Below are 19215 nucleotides of genomic sequence, written 5' to 3'. Positions count from 1 at the left end.
TATCATCAATCGGACAAAGTCGAATTTTTTGGGATGAAGTCATGAGATTATTATTATTATTATTATTATTATTATTATTATTATTATTATTATTATAAAATAATGATAATCATCGTAAGATTATTATTCTTATTATTTCGTAATTAATATCATCAATATCAACAATCGAGAAAAGAATGAAAACTAATTCGGAAAGAGTTCATTGTCCTGAATTCGTTTGAACTTTTCTGTTCAGTCAACGTTAAAGCATCGAAAAGATTCGTTTACTACCGAGTCAGAGCATCCTTTTCCTATCTACCTCTATAATTTAATCGTTCTCCAATCGGTGACTTCCTTGCAAACCTTCAAAGGATATCGTCCTCGAAACGTTCATAATACGCTTTCGATTGAACGATCCTCCAAGATTAATTGCTACAAATATCGAGACGTTATCTACCACTAAGGATTCCTCCACCACCTCCACCCCTTGTCTCTCTCTTTCTGTCTCTCACCTTTACCACCCTTACCACCCTCTCTCCACCATCTTTCCACCCTTCACCCAACTCCCACCGTTTTCCGTAACATTAAACTTACTTCACGATCCTATTCAATAAATTCTAGCAGTTTTAAAGTAATACCCAGCCTCGTTCTAAGTATCGACGAAACGTTTTACTCTTGCAAACTCAACGCTGATGCCACGAGAGGGTAGCAGAAGGAGAAGGTGGAAGTGGAGAAAGAGGAGAAGAAGAAGAAGAAGAAGAAGAGGAAGATGTGAGATGGGAGGGAAGAAGGGAGAAAAAGGGCTGGTGAAACGTTTCGATTTTACTTGAAAATTCAAACCCTTCAAAGTCTTCCCATCCTTTCCCTTCCTTTACTTCCTTTACAATAACGTCTTCCCCACTAAGTATAATCCCTTTTTTATAGTAATCCATATGCATGTATCTATTTCAATTGCCTACAAGTCGACATTATCGACTTAATTTATTTACCTCGATAAGTGTTAGTTAAATATATATCGATATTTTTCTCTTTACTTCTTCCCCTTTTTTCTTTTCTTTTTTTAGTATCATTTTTTTTATTTCATTTTCCATCATCCTCATCACATTATTATTCGTTTCACTTTGTCCCTTTTTTATCTCCTTTCGCACGACAATTTTCAGATATAAAAAAATAATTATAAATATAAATCAATAAATATATATATATATACATATATTACTATTATCATCATTGTAATAATTATTACTTTCATATTTACCATCATAAAGATTAAAAACGTTTACCGTCCATTATTATCCATTTATAATTATTTCTTCCATTTCTAAGATTCCATTTTTCATTTCCTGAATATTCGATAATGTGTTACTGTAATATATTCAAGATAACTTAATTGATATCAAACATATTTAATTAATATATTCATCCAATACTATCGAGTAAAACGGATTCTGTTCAAACATGACACCTGCGGCGATGATTGCTCTTCTCCCTTTGCCTCTATTTCTCTAACTCTCTCTCTCTCTCTCTAACTCATTCTCTCTCTCCTCCTATCTTTCTCTTATATGTCCTTGGACAAACGCACCACAAGAGGTGAACGGACAATTATCTCTAACATAGGTTCTACCGTAAATAACCTATCTACCATTCGCTTACTATCCGAGAGATTCTACTCGTTGTCTAGACAATTTAGTAGACCAAGCACTACTATAACCTATGGTTACCATGATACCTACCAACCTACCTATCTACTTCGGATATAACTTATCTGTGAAATAGCCATTTCTCTGTATGTATGTATATATATGTGTGTATACATATATATGCATGTACGTGCATATGCGTGTGTGTTTGTTTTTATTTATGATTCGACTAAATGAAAACTTCTTCTATCACTCTCTCTCTCTCTCTCTCTCCATATATATATATATATATATATATATATATATATATTATGTGTGTATGTATGTATGTATATATATTCTGTATTTATCGATATCTATGGACGTCCTTCCTCCATCTTTATATTTTTTATTTTTCGTATTCTATTTTATTCTTCTCATTTTTCTTCTATTTCTATGTCTATTTCCTTGGTCCTTTCTCAAGCAGTTCTAGACCACCATCGGATTCTTCGGCTCTTTATTTTATATCACTGGAGAAAAACGATCGATGAACGAGAGTAAGTAAGTGAGAGAAAGAGAGAGAGAAAGAGAGAGAGAGATATCTTGCAGGTCCAGTGGCTCTTCGGATATCTCGAAGGACACTGCTTTCGACGTGTTCACCTCACAGGACTCTGACATCAACATCGATTTTCTTCTTCTTCTTCTTCTTATTCTTATTCTACTTCTTCTTCTTTTTAACCCATCTTGATTTGTATCATTCATGTCAAGAAAAAGAGTCGGAAAGTTACACAGTCAAAAAGAGAGAGAGAGAGAGAGAGAGTATTGAGTTTGTGCATAATTTCGTAGTGCTTTCTTTTTTTTAAAAGAAAGTTTAAAAGTTTGTTCAAAAAGGATACGAAAAAATAATAAAAAAATAAAAGGAAATGAGAGAATACAAAAAAAATTTGTATAATGTCATATATATATATATATATGTATGTATGTATAATGTATGTATGTATGTCTGTACGTATATATGTATGTATACATATGCATATAAAAAGAAAACGTTACGGAAGTATTTCCCTGAAAGAAACTAATCCAGCAATTTATTTTCGAAAGATATCGGAAAAGTCGATTGGATTAAATCGATCGCGGGAGAAGTAGCGTATTTAATCTCTAGGCAAGTCATTAATTTATTTTCTTTCACAGTTTTTCTTTTCTTTTTTCTTTTTAGCAAACGAAAGAATCATCAAGGAGAATCCCTTAGATTCTCCCTCGCCAACTTTCTCCGAGCTTTTTTTCTTCATATCTCAAATTTTTTTTGCTCTCTCCATCCTATCCTTTGCTTGATGCTATATATATATATATATATAATAAAAAAAATAAAGGAATAATGGAAAAATAAAAAAAAAATATTTATGATAACATCTAAACGTTTCATATAACATCTATTTATTTATTTATTTATTTATTTATCAGTTTTAAATAAATGTGATCTATGTTAGTTTAATAATTCTTTATAATTCTTTTTTTTTCTTTATATATACATACGTATATATATGTATATAAATATATATATATATGCATGTATAAAATATTAGATTTTATGATACATATATATACATATATATATACACATAGAGAAGACGAAACTAAAAGTAATTAACATTGATCAAATTTTCATTCCTAATAACATTTCTGCTATCTCCATTAAGAACATTCTTGAAACTTAATTAGCTCGCGAAGTCGATTCGTAATTTAAGGAAGGATTCAACATGTCGCACTGACCAAAATCGTAAAACTAAGAGAATCCGAAATGGTATCCTATTTGCCTTTAAATTTTATGTATTTCCGATTAAGAATTCCCTTATTTCCAAGTCTATTACCACATCGAGTTACATATAAGCGTACATATACATATACATAGGCGTTCTCTCGTTATCTCCCCAGCATGAATGGAATTGCAAAGTACCATTTTCAAATGCGTACACGTCTAACCATCTTCTAACTCTCGATCGACGTGATTCTCGATCGTAATCGTGTACGACTATGAATCGTGATTTACGATTTCCAATATCTAAACTTTCGATACATTTTCAAACGAAGTTTTGATCAAGCAAAAGGAAAGAGAAAAAGAAAAATAAGAAGAAAAGAGAGAGAGAAAGAGAGAGAGAGAGAGAGAGACGAAAGAAAATGCACAAATAAGAATTTACGATAATATTGATTATTAACTTAATTATTATTGAGTAAATTTAATTATAAGTAAAATTATTATTAAACAAATTCAGATTATATTATATTTAAGTTATAAAAGTTTTATATATACGTATGTATGTGTTATATATATATATATAGAATTAAGAGATGAAATTAATTAGGAAGAGCTTGAAAGCGGCAATTAAGAGATCCTATTCAAGGATTTTGAAGATGGAAGACGAGCGGTCGGTAAGGTAGTTATCTCTCTTAACGACTTATATTTTATTTAAATGAAAAGTTTAAATTATAAAAATATCGATTAATCGATAGTTATGATCGTTGCTATTAATATCCTTCGTAAATAAATTGATATTCTATACTTATCGAGCATTATCGATAGATATATAAAAATAATAATAATAATATTAATAATAATAATAATGATAGTAATATCGCGTAAATTATGATAAATACCAACTATATGAACTCTCTTGAATCACTAATTACAAGCAATCAGAAAGTAATTAAATTGCAATTTGTCGTTGGCGGCTCATTTGATCGATGGATTTTCACGGTGCAAAGGGTTCAACGGATCTTGATTAAGATTCCTTTACGATTTCAAACGACAAGGAACAGAGAGATAGAGACAGAGAAAGAGAGAGAGAGAGAGAGAGACAGAGAGAGAGAACCTTTGACGTTTTACTTCCTGAACAATTTCTTCTAACGATTCGATTCTATTCGAGAAATTTGCTTAAACGACGATATATGATATATTATTACAAAAAGAAAAAATATATGTAAAGTTGAAAAATTTATTATTTACTCGGAAGAAAATCGTAATAAAAAAATATATATATATATATATAAATTTCGAAAGATCGATATCTTGAATTTAATTGAATTTTATTAATTGAATTATATTATAATCTTTATTTTATGAAATATACATTAAAATGTGCATGCGTTAAATAGAAATAAAAAATGGTTACGTCAGTCTGCAACGAAATTGTCGTATCACATTCTATTTTGATAATCAATAAAACAAACGAGAATATTTCAACAAACTATTGCAACTATGTATTTTCTAATAGGAAAGAAAATAAAAACAAAAAAGTATACAAATATAAAATCAAGTGGATAGCGTTTATTCGTTTAACGAACGTAATAAAACAAATTAGATTGAAATTACGTTTCCTGAATAACGATCCAATTATATTACGTGCAAACTATTCGTATAAACAAAAGGTTTCTCACTACATAACGTTGATTCAGTATTTATTCGAAATATGACTGAATGAATCGGGCCGAGCCGAGCGATTCATTCGATTCACAAAGTGTACTGCGACAAAATTACGCAGATAATCGTGGAGAGTAATTAAGTCACGAAACAAACGAATGCATTCGACCAATTCGATGATTGCCTTTACGCGATGACAATAAAAATACCAAATCGATACTACGTCTTTTGTTTAATCGTCAAACAAAATGACTTATCGATATAATTAAATAATGTGGAATAAATAAAAATCGATTGGATTCGTTCGATTAGAAAACTTAACGTAGAAATTATTTATATCAAAATATATATCCCACACGAGTAATTATTATCAATCACAAATCGTTATTAATAGAAAGGATAATCGATATTACGTGAAAATTTGTATTTGTTATACGTAAAGCGTTGGATCGACGTTAGAAATTTCTTAAACTTCATCTTACAGGAGACAAACGTTTAGTCGTTAAGCGACATTCATAGAAATGATGCCAAATGGAAAAAATTGATTAGATTCGAATTGAAACGATTAGAAAAATTGAACAAATTAATTACCCCGGTAATAATTCCTTCCTTCGCCACTTCTACGTTTCAAAATCTACAAGAGTTTCTTGAGTAATAGAACGGACGGATGAAAGTTTTACGAGATATTGCCTCTTAAAGACAATCGGTGACGACTGATTGGTTCCTAGGATATTGGAAATCTTTTGTGGTCGAGTCGAAAAGGTCAATGCTGAGATTCGACGATTCTGTTTTTACAAGTGAAATTTCGATTCCAATTTTTTCGTTAGAAAAAAGTAGCAAAAAAAGCCAGAATGAGAAAGAGAGAGAGAGGAAGATAGAGAAGAGAGAGAAATAGGCGTTCATACATATATGCATATATGCGTGTATATATATGCTTCGTGCGTATATAACTTATATACTTATATACTTATATACTTACACATATATACGTATACGTACGTATATATGTATGTATGTATTTATGTATGTATATATGTATTTATGTACGTATGTATGTATATATGTATATATGTATGTACATATGTATTTGCGTAGTACCTGCTCAGCAGAATAAGAAGTTTGCTTTACAAATATTTCTACAGAAAGAATAGCGGAAATGCTAGAAAGCGATATGAACGAATCTCACTTTAAGAAACGATTTTGTTCACGAAAGAGAGAGATATAGAAAGATAGAGAGATAGAAGATAGAGAGAGAGAGAGAGAGAGAGAGAGAGAGAGAGAGAGAGAGAGAGAGAGAGAAAACTGGTCGGACGAAGATAAGGAAAACTCTGAGCGTAACTTTATTTGCTTCGTCGTTTTATCACACAAAACGTTTTGATCGTGATCCTTTAAATAATTTCTTACGTCTTGTTTTTACTACAGACATTTTCATTTGTTCGATATTATTTCATCGACAATAATCAAAAAGACGATTAGAATTAACAAACACGATGTAATGATATGTATTCGTATAATCGATTCGATCTCTTTCACTCTCCTTTTTCTTTCTTCATCTATCTTTTTATAATGTATATTTAAAGTTAAAATAAATTATTAATGATTGGTAGAATTATTAGAATTCATAACGAATATTATAGTAATATATAGATTTTTTATCTTTTTATAATTATTGATAGAATTGATAGAATATTACAAGCATTAAAGTATAAACAAATGATATAATAATTAATTATCTATTCTCTCTGTCTCTCTCTCTCTCTCTCTTTCTGCATCTTCTAATTAATGACAATTAGAATGATTAGAAACTAAATGAATGATGTAATAATTAATTATCGATTCTCTCTCCATCTCTCTCGTTCTTTTATCTTTTCAGAATCAATAACGATTAGAAAGATGATTACGATAATGACAAATATTATAATAATATATATATATATTTTCTTAGAATCAATGACGATTAGAATGATTAGATATGAAGTGAATAATTAATTATCTACTCTATCTTTCTTCTTTTCAGAATTGCTAATGATTAGAAAAATGATTAGGATAAAAGAGAATATTATGATAATAAATGATTGATTTTTCTTTCTTCCTTTCTTTCTTTCTCTTTCTCTTTCATCTTTTCAGAATTGCTAATGATTAGAGAACTGATTAGGATAAAGACGAATATTATCATAATAAATGATCGATTTTCTTCCTCTGTCTCTTTGCTATCTTTTTTTTTTTTTTTTAGAATTAACGATGACTAAGAATCAAGATAAATATTGTAGTGTAAAATAAATACATCGGTCTTCTTTCCTACTTTTTCTTTTATCTCTTTCGAATTATTAATAATTAAAAAAAGACGATTGGAATCGAATCAAATACATATTGTAAGAATTTTTTGTGATCTCTCTTTCTCTCTCTCTCTCTCTCTCTCTCTCTCTCTCTCTCTCTCTCTCTCTCTCTCTCTCACTCTTCTACCTAATCGAAATTAGTAATAAATAAAAAAAAATTATTAGAATCTCAAGAAAAAATATATCAATTAATTATAAAATCTTTCTCTCTCTCTCTCTCACTCACTCTCTCTGTCATTCGTTTACTTGAAATAATATGATCACTTATCGAGAATCTATATGCGATTAGAAACATTCCTCACACGCGAAACTAGGAAACTCTTGTTCGGGCAGTCGCTTTGATTTCACTTAATCGTGCTCTCCAACATAGTGCCACGAAACTTCTTAGACATCTGCGATGTTTCCCAGAAACTTTGCTCCAAGAGCTATCTCTACGATTTCACGTCTCTCTTTCTCATGGTAACATACTGGCGAAACACCATGCGAAGTATATGTGCATTTCCACACCTTCTCCCTAACCCCGTCACCACCCTTCTTCGCTCCATCCCTCTCTCTCTCTCTCTCTCTCTCTCTCTCTCTCTCTCTCTCTCTCACTCTCACCGTAAGAGAGACCAGAATTGCTTAACGCTCCTCACAACAGATTTCGTAATTAGATAAAGTTTAGATACCTCTAGTGTAAAACGATAGTCCACTCTAAGTTACATCTCTAATCTCATGGATCTGATCGCGTATAACGAACGATGTAACTACAATAGATTTTTTATTATAATTTTATGACGCTTTACTAGAAATCTCGAGGTACTTTACGTTTTTTGGTTTCATTTTTTCTTTTTTTTTTGTTTTTTTTTTTAACATTAGAAATTCGTTATGGCGAACTTTACCTCGTGAAAAAAATGTTTCATTATAGTCTAAGGGTTGTATCGCGCGGCTTCGTTCATGCGTCTTGCGTCTGTGTGTATCCCTTTTTCTTTTATTTTATTAATCGATCGATCGGACAATCAATGTATTATTTATTAATTCTTTTTTATTTAACACACCCCTCTTATCGTTCGTCGAAACTATTTTTTATTATTTTATTTACTTATTTATTTATTTATTTTTTTTTTACAGAACCGTCGAAGAGTTCACGTCACGTATTATATAATTTTCTTTTTGTTCTTGTTTTTCTTTTCTTTTTATTTCCCCTTATTATTATTATTATTACTTTTATTTCTTTTCTTTTCCCCCCTTTTCAACACACTCGAAATTTTTCTAAATATTTCTCGCGGTTTGTGATAACTCGCGCAGCACACGGTCGTAGATAATATCGATGATTGATATCGCCGTCACGGACGACGCATCCCCGGGCGTCGAGACGCGCTTACTGACGGTATTCCTTGTCGGAGCGTCGCGACGCTCTAAACTACGTTGGTTTCGCGCAGGTCCAATCCAGGACACCGAACTCTCTCTGTCTCTGTTTCTCCGTTTCTCTGTCTTTGTCTATCTTTTCTCTACACCCCCACTTCTACTTCTGAATCCTTTTCTTTTTCTTCCTTCCTTCCTTCCTTCCTTCCTTTCTTTCTTTCTTCCTTTCTTTCTTTCTTTCTTTCTTTCTTTCTTTCTTTCTTTCTTTGTTTCCTTGTTTCCTTTTCTTTTTTTTTTCTTTATACCTTCTTAGCAGTTCTTCAGACTTATTTTTGTACTCTTTTGGTTTTGTCTTGTTTGCCGTGTGTTTACTCGTGTTAGCCTTTCGGTATTTTCTCTTTATTCGCATTATTTCTTTTTTCTTTTTCTTTTTATTTTGTTGACATATTTCTTTCCTCTACTATTTCTTCTTCTTCTTCTTCTAATTTTACTGCGTTCGTCACGTTCCTCGCATTTCATTTTTCACTTCTTTCTTCTCTAGTTTTCTTTTCTATTCTATTCTACCTTTCTCGTCGCCCATTTCCTTTTTCTTCTTCCTCTTATTATTATTATTATCATTATTATTATTATTATCCTTTTCTTGTTTCTTCCTCTTCTTTTCTTTTTAATTTTCCTTTTTCCCTTTTTCTTTTTCCAACTTGACTACGTTCCTCGAGATTGTCACGTTTCTTTTATTTTTCATTTCTTCCTTCTTTTTCGCTAATCTTCTTATTTGCTTATCTATTTCCCTCTTCTTCCTTTCTCGTTTTCGAAATTTCTTGCTCCTTTCTTATTTGTCCTTTTCTTTTTTAATTTTTTTATTCGCCGTAATTTTTAATTCTCTATCCTCTTGTTTCCTTCTCCTATTAATCTTCTTTCTCTCTTCTTCTTCCCCACATTTTCACATTTTTTTCTTTTTCTATTCGTATTTCCTCAATTTTTCTATCTTCGTATTCTTCTTCTTCTTCTTCTCCACATTTTCTCATATTTTTTTTCTCCATTCGTATTTCCTTAATTTTTTTCACTTTACATCCTTCTTCTTCTTCCTACTCTGTTAATCCTCCTCTTTCTATCTCCTCCTCCTCCTTTTCTTTCTTTTTTTAATTTTTTCTCCTCCTCTCTTTCTCATTCCTCAATTATTTTCTCTTCATATTAATTCCTTCCTTATCCTTCTCAAAACTTCCTCGTTCCTTTTTTCTTTCTCTAGTTTCATATTTCCTTATACTTTATCCGATCAAAATCTTTATCATTCTCAGATCGATAAATATAATATTCACTTTGTTACATAGCTTTGACACATAAAAAGAAGAGAATACGATACCATCCAAGACGATCGCAGATAAATCGAAAAATACGAAAGCTAGTCGCGGACGACGATTTTCAAGTACATGTATACGTAAGTACGTACGTATGTACATTATATACATACATACATACATACATACATATATATACATATCTACATACCACGAGAGCAGGTTGCTCGAGGGGCCACTGAAATCTCGTCGATCGTGAAACGTCCCTGATACTACTATTGCCGTCGCTACCACTACTATCATTCACACACGCTCTCCATTTTTTCTTCTTTCTTTCTTTCTTTCTTTCCTTCTTTCTTTCCTATTTTTTCTTGTTTGCTACTTTTATTTATTTTTCTCTAACACCACTCTCGTTGATACACTCCGACGACGAAAAAGAAATTCGTACTTGGATTGCTCATCGTCGTGTCAAAAAAAGAAATAAAATAAAATAAAATAAAATAAAAACGTAGGAAGATGGATGAAAGGAAATACTTGAATCCCCCATAACTTCTGCTCAAAATTCGTAGAAAATTTTTATCCATCCGTTTTATACATTTATATATATATATATTTTTTTAATTTTTTTAACGTTTTTAAACTTGTCTTTTTTTCTAAGTTACTACTATTTATACTTGACACGTATAAAATGTTATAGTATAATAAACTACGATAAATCATACGTCATCTATTCGTAGAATATCGTAATATATTATTAGAATATTTACTAATACAAATTATGATCGATCCAATCGTCTTATCAATTTCTTAATCTCAGCAAACACGCGATAACCATTTAACATTCGATCTAATCAAACCCATCATCGATTATTTCCAATAATAATAAAATTTCGTTCCTTACCGAAAATAATTCGATACCACCGTACTTCTTTATCGTTTACCCAACCCATACAAGTTACAATAATATACGAATAACGTACGTAACCTACCACTACCACTCTGACATCTCTAATGGCTATTGCCATTTCTAATAATCATCACGTATACCAACAGAGAAATAGAAAACGTCGATAGGAAATGTTACCGTGTCGCAGAGTCGATGTTATTAAAGACAATTTATAGGGAAAAGTTAGTCGTGATCATTTGACGTTACGTTGTGGCCGAACCAACCCAGTGATTTATCGAAAAACGTGGATCAAGTTGTCGTCGAATGTGTGCGTATGGAATTCGTGATTCTAATGGCAACACATCGATGCATCGTTCTATTTCTATATCTCCCTTGCTGCAGCTATCTACACACTGTTGCATACATACATATAGTATATACATATATGTATATATACATATATATTATATATTATATATATATACATATATACATAGATATTCATTCACAGAGAAACACATACATACATATACGTATGAAATGGTGAAAGTAATGATAGTGGTTGCGGTGGACGTTGGAAAGGATATTCCTCATAGGGAGAGGAAACGATTGCTAGACCGTGTACGAGCATCATGACTGCGAGAGAGATAGATACTAGAAAGAAAAAAATATATATATATACAGATAAGTATGTATCTATATATGTATTTATGTACGTATGTGTCTATATAAAAAAATATGGAAAAAAGAAAACTCCTCGTTGGGAGAGTTGCGATGATAAAGCTCGGCACGCTTCTACGACCCTTTAGAAATCTGGTGTAAATATTAGAAAGAAAGATCGAGAGCGAAAAAAATATTTTTCCAATATGCTATCCTACTAATCCTTCGTCTTGTATTTTTTATTTCTTAATTTTTTCCGGAAAGATTTGTAGATATCGTTATCTTATCGAAGATTACTTATCTCGTAGGTTATCCATTTGTTTTTAATACATTAATCCGTGTATCATAATAATGTAATTATTACACATGAAGTTTTAAACGTGTAGTTTAACAAAAAAAAAAAAAAGAAAGAAAGAAAAAAGGAAAAATGACTAAGGTTAAACAAAGAAATAACATTAAATTGTATCCAATGATATTCAAAGATTTACTTCGAACGCTGAAAGGAAGAAAAAAAAAAGGAAAAGAAATAAGAGAAAAAGAAGAAGAAAAGGAGAGAAAGAGAGAAAAAAAAAGATCGAACTTCTTATCCTTAGCCATTTTACAATTATCTTCCTCATATTTTATATAAAGCGATGGATGTAACAGAGAGTAGAGTGCACCAGTTCTGAACGCGTAAGACGAAAATTTATGATGGCCAAGTGTTCTACCCCCTGTTCATCCAGTACCTCAATTATGACAGTGAGAAAAAGTATACATTAAGGAGATAGCCCGAGCCCGAAAAGGGCTCTGTGGGTTGGTACGGGGATGAAAACACTGAGAGAAAGTTAGAGAAAGAAAGAAAGAAAGAGAAAGAGAATATATATATATATATATGTATATATAGGGTGTACGCAGAAAAGCGCGTTGGAAAATGATCGTTTAAGCTTCGTAAGTCGAGCGAAGATTAATGAAGAATTTAGGAGAACGTTTTAAAGGGAAAAGTCATTTTGAAACGTGGCCATTTAGATTACAAAAAGAATTATGTGATACGAGATTGGGGGGTGGAGGTGGGTTGATATATATAAAAAGAAAAGGAATCGGGGGGTGGCAGGTAGAAAAATAAAAAAAGAAAGAAAGAAAGAAAGAAAGAATAGAAAGATTTCCTTTAAAACGTGTAAGAATGTTAAGTAACATAATGAATTTTACGTATTTCGCAATGATCGCAATCTAGATCATAAATCCATTAACTATCGTCTACTGATGTGAGAGACAAAGAAAGAGAGAGAGAGAGAGAGAGAGAGAAAGCATGTTGCCGCAGTCACGTGATAAATGTGTTAACTTTAAACAGATATATATCTTACAGGGTGATTAACAACATTCCAAACTGCCATACCGATTTAACTATGCCAATAACACTGTATTCTAACGTCAAGTACTAGTACTACAGACAAGGATGCAACTACTACTACACTACTACACTACTACTACTACTACTACTACTTGCTGCAGCTCTCTCTTTCTCTCTCTCACTCTTTCTCTATGTTTCTACGTAGCTCTGACATTTTTTTTTCGTTTTTTTTTTTTGCTCCATTTTTTCAGATTTTTTTTCTATTCTTTTCCTTTTTCCTTTTTCATTTACGACGTACCTAATAGTTTAAGTTAATTAAATAGATATTGATTATCGAGGAAACTTATTGGAATTCAAGTATGCCGTTATATGCATCATGCTTCTATATTTCTGATATATATATAATGATAATTATAACACAAGGTATTAATTAATTAAATGATCATAATAATTATAATATAAATCGAAATATGAAAATACCGATCAGTCTGATTCTAAGACGTTGCATCTATCTATTTAATTTTCTCCTTTTCCTTTCTTTAATTCTACTTTTTTTTCCATTCGATAAAGAACTTCGAAGTAAATATATATGTGTGTATATATATATATATATATATATATATATATATATATATATTCTTTTTATTTCTCTTTTTTCTTTTTTGACAAAACAATCGCATGATCGTAATTAAGTTAAAATACGTTCGAACGGGGAAAAGGGTGAATCGTTTAGAAAAAAATAGGCTCTGCTCAAGAGCCAATCGAAAGCCACACGAAGTTACGATCGACCGTGATATATACGTCAAAGGTCGCATTAGAATCGGTCGAACGCTATATCAAGTTACTCCCGCACAGAGGACTTGGTAAATAATGGTCAGTGGAAACGCTTGGTCGATACTAAAGTAATCACATCCGCTATAGGTTTACACCTAAACTCACAAAACGGTGTTCGAGCTCGCAAATATGTATGTATGTATGTATATATGTATAGTATGTATGCATGTATGTATGCATGTAATCTATGTATGTATGTATGTATGTAGGAATGTACGTATGTATGTATGTATGTATATATGTATGTATGTATGTATGTATGTATGTATGTATGTATGTATGTATGTACGCTATCGATCGTTTACTCATTCTCCGAGATAATTTTTAACAACTATATCACATTTATCATGACATTTTTCTCTCTCTTTCTTTCTCTCTCTGTCTATCTCTTTGTCGCTTTTTTTTGTCGTCATTATTATACACTACAAATGAATATATATTTATAATATTCGAAAGTTCGCGGATATCACGAATATGCGATTGTTTCTTTTTTATTATTATTATTATTATTATTACTATTACTATTATTATTATTATTATTATTATTATTATTATTATTATTATTATTATTATTATTATTATTATTTATCTCGAGAGAAATTCAATATAGAAAGTTTATCAATTATTTTATTTTATTTCCTTTCGTTTATTTTTCCTTTTTATTTTATTCGACTATCCATTCTACATCGAAAAGCTGTTAAATACCATTATTAAGAATATTCGCGTCAGAATTCGAATGTTCGAATAAATTATTTTATTATACCTTTCTTTTTTTTTTTTTTATTTGAGGTGGGTAAGGGGGAAGTGTTATGGGGAGTAAGTTATGGTACCATTGAGATCGATCGTTTTATTAAAAGATATATAACTATCTCGAATGCACGAAGTCAGCATGGATAAATCGATCGATAAGCTTCGTAAAAGTATGTACGTACGTGTGTGTGTGTGTGTGTATATATATATATATATCACTCTCTTCGTTAAATTTCCTTCTCGTCTACTACTTCGTTTTCGGTATCTCTCGACGTGCATATCTAACCGAACAAATGTTCGATCGTATGCGAAAACGTTATGGGGTCTGCAGCATCCTTCCACGCGAACGAATGTTTCACGCTTACCTTGAAATATCTTCCTGTTCGTCGCTACACTTGTAAATCTTTCGAAACGAAAGACGTACACACAGGTTAGTGTATGTTTATTTAATATTTTCAATTCCCTCTAACTCCCTAATCCTAGTGACTCTCGCGCTAAAATTTCACGCTACGATCTTCGCGGATAATCATCGTTTCTCTAAACTAATTTTTACAAATATTATAATATGTGTGTGTGTGTACATGCATTCGTTGATTTAGAAACAATAATAGACAAATTTTAACACGACAGACAACGGTAATATCTAAAGTAAGTATATAACGAATATCTTCGGAGTATCCTCGTTGAAAAAGTATAGATACTTAAGTGGTAACAGTGTGGTTATGTTAATTACCTACTCGTCTTAAGTATACTCGGTCCTGATGAGAATTGCAAATTATCAAAGATTTCGATGTTTTAGGAAATAGAAGAAGAAAGAAAAGATTGGTTAGATATGAGAGTGAAAGAAAAAGATAGATAGATAGATAGCAAAAGAAACAGAGAGAGAGAGAGAGAGAGAGAGAGAGACAGAAAGAATATTACGAGCTTTCTTTCTTCATTGCAATAATTAGTCTCGGTAATGGTCGATAATAATTCTTTAACCGGAAGCTTCTCTTATTATTTTCCTCCTGCCTAAGAGAAGGATCGTATTGCTCCAAGGGAATTTTACGGGATAGAAGAGGAAAGTAGTGTTATAAGTCTTTCTATCTATCTCTATCCATCTTTCTATCTCTCTCTCTCTCTCTCTCTCTCTCTCTCTCTCTCTCTCTCTCTCTCTCTCTCTCTCTCTTTTTCATATATCCATAGTATTATGTTTTATACGCACACGCAGAAAAACAGAAAACGTGGCTCGTCGCTTATATTTCATAAACTACGTGACTACGCGTATTTTGCTTCGGCTTATCTATGGTCGTTCACTCTCGATCGAGAGTTAAATCGACTCTATTCCTTCCTTTCACGCCTGTCATCTAAATTTTCGCAATTATTATAATGTACAAGAAGATTTAAGATGTACATAAGATACTAATTCGAACTAAAACGATATTATAATTTTTTATCTCTTTTCTTTTTTCTCTTCCTCGTACTCAATCGCTTATTCTCTTTCTTTCTTTCTTTCTCGCTCATACTCATTCACTCCATTACATTTCTTTCCTTCTCATTCACTATCTTTCTCTCTCTTTTTCCTACTTCATTCAGTTCACTACCTTTCTCGCTCTTTCTCATACTCATTCATATCATTCTCTTTCTTTATTTCTCATACCCGTTCACTCCATTATCTTTCTCTCTCTTTCACATACTCATTCACTCCTTTCTCCCTTCCTCTTTTTATGTGTGTGTGTGTGTGTGTGTGTGTATAAAATGTTGTAGAATATCCATAAAATTCTAAAATACCCCCTGTCACATAGTACCTTTTCAACGATTTTACGAGTAATTTCTCATAGTGAAACGATCCCCCTTTCAGTTCCTCCCCACCCTTTATTCTCAAACGAAACACGTCAGTAAGTATGTATCACGACTGAGAAGAGAGAAAAATCGAAGAATTTTATACTTATTTCTCTCTCTCTCTCTCTCTCTCTCTCTCTCTCTCTCTCTCTCTCTCCTCTCTTTCTTCTTCTCCTCCCGAGTAAAATCTCGGAAATTCTTTCGAAATACGTTTTATGTACAAAAAACAAGAAAAGAAAGAAAAGAAAAGAAAAAGAAAAAAATCGACGTTCTTCCGTTTTGTACTTAACGTTGAAACGTTGAAACGTTGAAACATTGAAAGAGAAATCAATCGTTATGTCGCCATCAAACGACGACGGCGATTGGTCGACGCGACAAAAAGAAAAAAGAAGAAAAAAAAGAGAAAGAAAAAAAGAAAATCTCTATACGATTCAACGCTGACGTACTTTAAGCAATCACTAATAGGTAATTAGCTTGAACAACGTATGTCATAACGAATATGTACGACTGTCTAACGGGACGGTCGTTCATTTCCGTATAAATCCATATATACACACACACACACATATATATATATATATATACGTATACACGTACATATATATATAGGGTGTCTATCCATAAATGTTTGAGAAAAATATCTCGCGACTGATTGAATTTACAAGAACGTTCAATAAGAGAAATTGGAACGGCCTTGATTAATGTCGGTGTTACAAAATGCGTAAGAAAAAATTACAGAATCTTTTTTTTTTTTTTTTGAATAACATCCGTAATCCATAACTATAATACTATAAAAATACAAATTGATTTAACAAATCGATTCATCGAATTGTATTTTGACACGAGTTGAAAGTTCAACTCAATCCCGTTTGTAATCGAACTACGATATAATACTAATTTTATATATAATATGACTATTATTTTTCAATAAATGTCAAATGTCAAAAACAATTACTTTGATACTCAAAATGACGATTATCTACGCAAACAATGCGTAGTAATAATTCTTTTTAACACAGACATTACTACGATCTTCCGATTGATCGCTATTATGTACATAAATATATCAAAAGAAGAGATAATATCAAAAAAATTATAAGTGTCTATCCGTTCGAATCGACTATTCCAATTGATCTTTGCAAATAATCGAGAAGGTGACAAGTAAAAAAAAAAAAGAAGAAAGAAGGAAGGAAGAAAAAGTTTCTTCTTTCTTTTACATCCACTGTATAGTTTATTCAGAGCTGTGTAAATTTTTCTTATTAAATTCTTTTGTAATTTCAAACAGCTCTGAAATATTCGGATGGACATCTATGAACGGACACCCTATATATATTTATAATTCCATGGAAATCAATGCTTTTAATCAAGAAAATGTCTCTCTACCTTCTCTCTCTTTCTCTCTTTCCCACTCTTTCTTTTCCTTCTTCTCTCATATCATAGTTCCACAGATAAATCTCCTGTGGTCATGTTTATTTAAAAAAAAAAAAAAAATGAAAAATAAAAAAAAATAAAGGAAAAAGGTAGGTGATGGGCGTCGAAAAAGAAAAAAAGAAAAAAGAAGGAAAAGGAAGAAAGAAGGGGAAAAAAGCAAAACAAAAAACAGCAAAGAAAAAAGAAGAAGAAGCGCAAAAAAGAAAAACGAAAACTGTGTGTATATGTGTGTGTATATACGTGTATATATATATATATATATATATATATATATATATCTCGGGTACTCGGATTAATATTTTACAAGGGCTTTAATTTTTATCTTCGAATCTTTCCGTTTTCTATCCTTCGGGATAACACAAAATGCATTCTCTTCTCTCTACTCCTTCTTTTTGTTTGTCTCGTACGTACGTTCGTTGGTTGTTTGTTTGTTTATTTGTTTGTATTTTTTTTTATTTTGTTTCGTTTCGTTTTGTTTTGTTTAGCCAGAGTATTTATCGATATACATCTTGACGCAACACAACCGTTTGTATATAACACAAACATAAATGCATATATACATATATACAAATGTACATATATATGTATACATACATACATACATACATACATACATACATACATACATACATACATACATACATATATACACGACTCGAAATTCCTCCGAGGAGGTAAGAGGAGAAATAGAGATCCGAAAAATTCTCCAAGGATTCTGATACAAACCGAGCCATCGAGCGTACATACATCTTGTATCTCTCTCTCTCTCTCTCTCTCTCTCTCTCTCTCTATTCTTTTTCCATCTCTCTCTCTCTCTCTTTCTCTCTCTCCCCTATGGGAGATATCTCCATTCACGAGTACTACTACTTCTCTTCACGCGGATTTCCATCCGCGAGAAAATTACATCTTCCGGAACGACGGTTCTTTCCTGTCTCTTTCCGCCTTATCTCTCTCTCTCTCTCTCTCTCTCTCTCTCTCTCTCTCACACTCTCTCTCTCTCACTCTCTCTCTCACTCACGAAAGAACGAAAGGTGGATTTAAACTCGCTCGAAAAAGGTTAACCCGTGGATTTTTCGTGAGACACGATAGCTTCTTGTGTGCATGTCGTTTTTACATATAGGTAAACGGGTATGTAAGGAAAATAAAAAAGAGATAAAAAAAAATAATAAAAATAAAAGGAGTAGAATGAACGAGAAAAGAAAAAAGATAAGAGAGAAAACTGAAGAAGGGATACGAGCAGAGAGAGAGAGAGAGAGAGAGAGAGGAAGGAAGGAAGGAAGGAAGGAAGGAAGGAAGAATTTTTAAAATTACTAAGGATAGGAAAAGAGCAACAGGAAGATACTTTTCTTTTGAACCCTCTTCTCGTTGTGGTAAGTTCAACGTGTAAGAGTCGTAGCCTATTTACGAAAGTGGCCGCACGGATATCTTCGAACGGCTTTAGTAGTTCCGCCATGCGTGTAAACCGCACGTCCGCACGTAAACCTTTTTATTCCGTTCCATTCCGTTTTTAGAGAGGAA

At 31.8% G+C, this 19215-nt stretch overlaps 1 protein-coding gene across 7 annotated transcripts in view; it reads right to left on the bottom strand.

The window, feature by feature from the left end:
• The window catches only part of LOC127069891 (lachesin-like), an 87755-nt gene that overhangs the window by 55141 nt on the left and 13399 nt on the right, over positions 1–19215 (bottom strand). Inside the window, exon 1 of one of the 7 annotated variants that reach the window (XM_051007549.1) lies at positions 8231–11347. The exons of 5 other annotated variants lie outside the window; for them this stretch is intronic. The gene's annotated coding sequence lies outside the window, so the exon portion shown is untranslated. One more of the 7 variants, XM_051007552.1, reaches the window with a different exon arrangement.

Source organism: Vespula vulgaris, chromosome 17 (assembly GCF_905475345.1).
Source record: "Vespula vulgaris chromosome 17, iyVesVulg1.1, whole genome shotgun sequence".
Taxonomy (NCBI): Eukaryota; Metazoa; Arthropoda; class Insecta; order Hymenoptera; family Vespidae; genus Vespula; species Vespula vulgaris.
This window is presented reverse-complemented; position numbering and strand designations above follow the sequence as displayed.